Source organism: Montipora capricornis, chromosome 10, assembly GCF_036669925.1.
Source record: "Montipora capricornis isolate CH-2021 chromosome 10, ASM3666992v2, whole genome shotgun sequence".
Classification (NCBI taxonomy): Eukaryota; Metazoa; Cnidaria; class Anthozoa; order Scleractinia; family Acroporidae; genus Montipora; species Montipora capricornis.
Genome location: NC_090892.1, coordinates 35,624,841 through 35,629,761, shown reverse-complemented (window position 1 = coordinate 35,629,761; position 4,921 = coordinate 35,624,841).

Sequence of the window (4,921 nt, the reverse complement as noted above, 5' to 3'; positions counted from 1 at the left end):
AAATAAAACAAATCTCACAATTGACATCAAGTTGCCAACAATTAGCATCAATTTGTTTGTTGAACTAATTGTAGGATTAGGCATTGCATACTGGGATCGATAGGTCCGCCATCTTGAATAAACCTCGTGCTAGCTTGCGTTACTCGATCGAAGTCTCCTTTCTTCTTCGCCTGATACTATATGGTGGCAGCGGTCTTGACCCCTCCAACCCCGTAAAACAGAATGGCAAACCAACCCGGAGATGCTCCTGCAGTTGAAATCCGCCTCCACCCGTTAATCCCCCTGTACAGCCTGTAAACTCTCTCCCGCTCCCGAGCAAGTTCCAGACATGTGGCCCAAATGGGTTCGACATTTTGAGCGTTATCGGATCGCTTCTGGCCTTCAAAACAAATCAAACCAGGAACAGGTTGGAACATTTCTTTATGCAATGGGGGATTGTGCGGATGACATCGTCAAAACGTTAAACATTAAAAACTGCCCTAAATGGCTATTTTGCAGCCCGCCGCAATATTATCGTCGAACGAGCTCGGTTCAATCGACAAAGACAAAACCTCGGTGAATCCTTGGACACCTTTATTCAAGATTTATACCGCCTCGCCGAAAAATGTGATTACGGAACTCTGAAAGATGAACTTATAAGAGAGAAATATTGTTGGAGTCCTCGATGATACACTGTCCGACCGCCTACAAGCTAAAAATCTGACCTCACTCTCCCGGACGCTGCTCGCATAAGCCGACAAGCCGAAGCAAGAAAACAAAATCGAACCATTGTCCGTGGGGTAGAAACTCAACATGAAGTTGATTACGTCAGTCAGCCACGCTCTCACAACAAACAACAAGCCACAAACAACCAACCTGCGCGTAACCGAAACGAAGGATACATAAAAGAGCCATGCAAGAATGACCGTCCCTGTTTTTGGTGTGGACGCCAGATCCACGACAGGAAGTATTGCCCAGCTGGAGACACTACTTGTAATAACTGCAACAAGAAGGGACATTTTTAGTCTGTCTGTCTCAGCAAAAAACCTTATCCGAGAAAGGTACATGCAGAAGAAGAACAAGAGGAGAAAGACATACACTTTCTCGGTGAGATCGGTTGTGAGAAGAACTATTGGTCTGCACAAATAGGAGTGCATGGAGCTTGACACGGGGGTAGCAGTGACTGTCCTTAGCGATGATGTCCTTAGCGAGGATGTTGAATTAACCAAGACATCCCAGGTTCTATGCGGTCCTGGAAACACTCTGCCTGTGAAAGGTCTGTTCTATGCAACTCTTAATTACAGACAATCAAAGTTAACTGAGCCTATATATGTGGTGTATAATCAGAAGAGTTCGTTACTCAGCAGGAGAGCTTGTGTCGAACTAGGACTCATAAGACGTATTGACAAAGATGGCGAAGAAGTTACGACGTGACTAACAGATTACAAAGCCGAATTTCCAACACTCTTCACCGGACTGTGAAAGCTTAATACTTAATGCCACATAACACTTCGCCCTGATGCTAAGCCTTTCTGTCTCTACAATCCCAGAAAGATTCCCCATCGACTGATTCCAAAGGTAAAAAGTCAAATAGAAACAATGCTTCTGCAAGGAGTGATCTCGCCTGTAACAGAGCCAACTGAGTGGTGTGCAGGTATCGTCCCTGTCCTTAAACCAAATGGCAGAGTGCGTATCTGTGTTGACCTGACTCACCTTAACAAAGCAGTCCAGCGTGAGATACACCCAATACCTTCAGTGGATGAGAACCTTGCTAAACTGGGAGACAGTAAGATATTCTCCAAACTTGACGCCAACAGTGGGTTTTGGCAGATTCCCTTGGATGCCAAATCAAAACTGCTCACAACCTTTGTCACCCCATTTGGACGCTTTTATTTCAACAGACTCCCATTTGGTATCAGCTCCGCCCCAGAGTTCTTCCAACGCACCATGTTCAAGATACTTGAGGGCTTGGAAGGGACCCTCTGTCAAATGGACGATGTTCTCATTCACGGGGTAGACCAGTCGGAACATGATGGACGCGTACGAGCTGTTCTCCACCGCTTACAAGAAGCTGGGTTGACCCTTAATGACAAATGTGAGTTTTTACGATCATCCATCAGATTTCTCGCTCACATCATTGATAGCTCTGGACTCCACGCGGACCCACAGAAGACCACTGCTGTGACCCAATTCCCAGTCCCTTCAGATGTCTCGGGGATACAGCGATTCATGGGAATGGTCAACCACCTTGGAAAATTTATTCCCAACCTGGCTGACCTCAGTGACCCCCCTCGTCAATTATTACGCAAAGACAGTGTTTGGGTTTGGGCTGAACCCCAGCAAAAAGCCTTTGAGCAGATCAAGCAAGCTTTAGTGTCACCGACAGTCCTGGCACATTACAATTCAAACCGCCCAACGATCATTTCAGCGGATGCTTCAAACACAGGAATTGGCGCGGTATTATTTCAAGTTCAGGATGATGGAGAGCGCCGCCCAGTGTGTTACACGTCAAGATCTCTCAGTGACACAGTGAAACGTTATGCCGTAACTGAAAAGGAAGCCCTCGCGACAACATGGGGTAGTAAGAGGTTCTCTGATTATGTGCTCGGCATACCTTTCACCCTAGAAACAGACCACAAGCCGCTTACTGTACTCCTAAATTCATCAGAGCTCTCAAAGATGCCCCCCCCCCCCCTACCCCCCGTATCCTGCGATTCCGCCTGAAACTTATGAGATACAGCTATCAAGTTTAATATGTGCCAGGAAAACATCAAGTTATCGCAGAACACTCTCACGTGCTCCTGCTGGCCTACCAGGGATAGAAGATAAGCTGCTTGTCGAAGAAGTAGAGGCCCTCTCAACTCCGACCACTTCCTATCTCCCAGCCACGCCCAACCGACTACAGCAGATAAGGGATGCGCAGAAGGTAGACGAAGAATGCTCCCTTTTAAGATCGTATTGCCTTCACGCCCCTGGGAGAGGGTAGCAACAGACCTGTATGATTTTCAAGGAAGAAAATACATCATCGTGGTAGACTATTACTCGAGGTGGTTTGACATCAAAGAACTCTCTGATGAGACTTCTCATTCAGTTATGAAACTTCTTAGGGAGGTTTTTGCCACACATGAAATCCCAGATGTCATTATGTCAGACAACGGGCCACAGTATAGCGCAGAGACCTTTCGACAGTTTGCCGAAGCATACCATTTCATACATTTTACTAGTTCGCCAAAATACCCCCAAGCGAGCGGCGAAGTCGAACGAGCCATTTGCACAGCAAAGTATATGTTGAGGGAAAACAAAGACGTCTTCAGCGCCCTCTTGACTTACAGATCAACTCCTCTATACAGAATGGCTACTCACCTAATGAATTACTGATGGGACGTCGCCTGCAAACACAGCTACCAACTCTTCCAACCCACTTGTACCCTAATGTGCAGATAAAAGATCGCCAGTTGGTGGAAGAAAAGGAAAGCTTGTATCGATTGAACCAACAGCGCAACTTTAACAGGCGTCACAGAGCAAAGGAACTGCCAACACTTGAACTGGGTGGCCGAGTTTGGATAAGAGATCAAGATCGGTATGGCCTGGTGACAGGGAAAACTGAGAAACCCGATCTTATCTTGGCACTACAGAAAGGGGCACACCGAAACCGCAGTAGCCCCAGCAAAACCAGCTGAAGCCGAACAACACTCAGCTATGCCGGCCTGTCATGTCACTCCTGCCTTACCAGTACCTGTCATTCCTGTATTGCCAGCGTCCAGCACTCCGTCGAGGCCTCAGACTACACATGCAGGTGCCCCCATCCTCACAGACAGCTGTCCCAGTAGCTGCTCTAGGAACAACGCTGGATCAGTGCGTACCTCCGCGGAGTCCAAGCTCTGCGGTCCTGAAAACTTGGTCGGGAAGAGCTGTGGCATCTCCAGAACGCTTGAATCTTTAGTTGAACATTGAACTGTGTGTGCCTCAGTGCTTCACATGAACATTTTGATTTGTTTTTATTATTCCTGTTGTTGTTCGTTTTGTTATATTGTCATAGCTTTCCCTTTTGCGGTGGGGATGTAGGATTAGGCATTGCATGCTGGGATCGATAGGTCGGCCATCTTGAATAAACCTCGTGCTAGTTTGCGTTACTCGATCAAAGTCTCCCTTCTTCTTCGCCTGATACTATACTAATCACATTCCTAACAATTTATGTCACCTCTCTTGTTGTACAATTCATATATTCAAGGACCGCGCCTCGAATGTCAAGCTCTATGTTTCAAGTTAAGGCGCTGGTCTTATAAATAAAGAATAGAGAGGACAGCTTTTGATCAATTCCATTTTCGAGGGGGACTGCACGAGTAATGGCGGGCAACCCGTTTATCGTCCCAATAGGAAGTTTCAGAAATGACGACTGCTACGCCAACGACAACGCCAAAAAGCAGTAATATCACCTGTTTATATGAGGTGTGTCAGCCCGGTTAGGCGAGCTGGCCCTCTTTGCCGAGATCTTGGCTAATGCCTGTTTTGACTGTTTTATTTAGTAAAATTTCGCTTCGTTTATATCAGAAGGCGGGCTCGCCCACTTGCCGACTGACATCCCGGTCTGAGCTACTGAGATCTCGGCAAGCCAGGCTGAAAAATACCCATGTAAATTGCTGGGATGAGAAATTCTCATGACGTGTGAGTTGCCTTGAAAACTTAGCCAGATTTGCATAATCACAGGATTATTTTTGCATCTTTTGTTTGAAAATTCCATTTCGTTCTTGCTAGAGCTAAAATGAACCTTTGTTTCGAACCAAAGCAAGAAAATTCACCAGTTACCCTATGCGTGACTTTGACGGTTACAAGACACGTAAACAAATTCCTAAAATTCATCCCGGTAAACCTGGCTGGAATCGTCCATATTAACACTTCAGCCCTTTTACCGGGCCAGCCCGTCTAAAGCCCTGGCCAAACT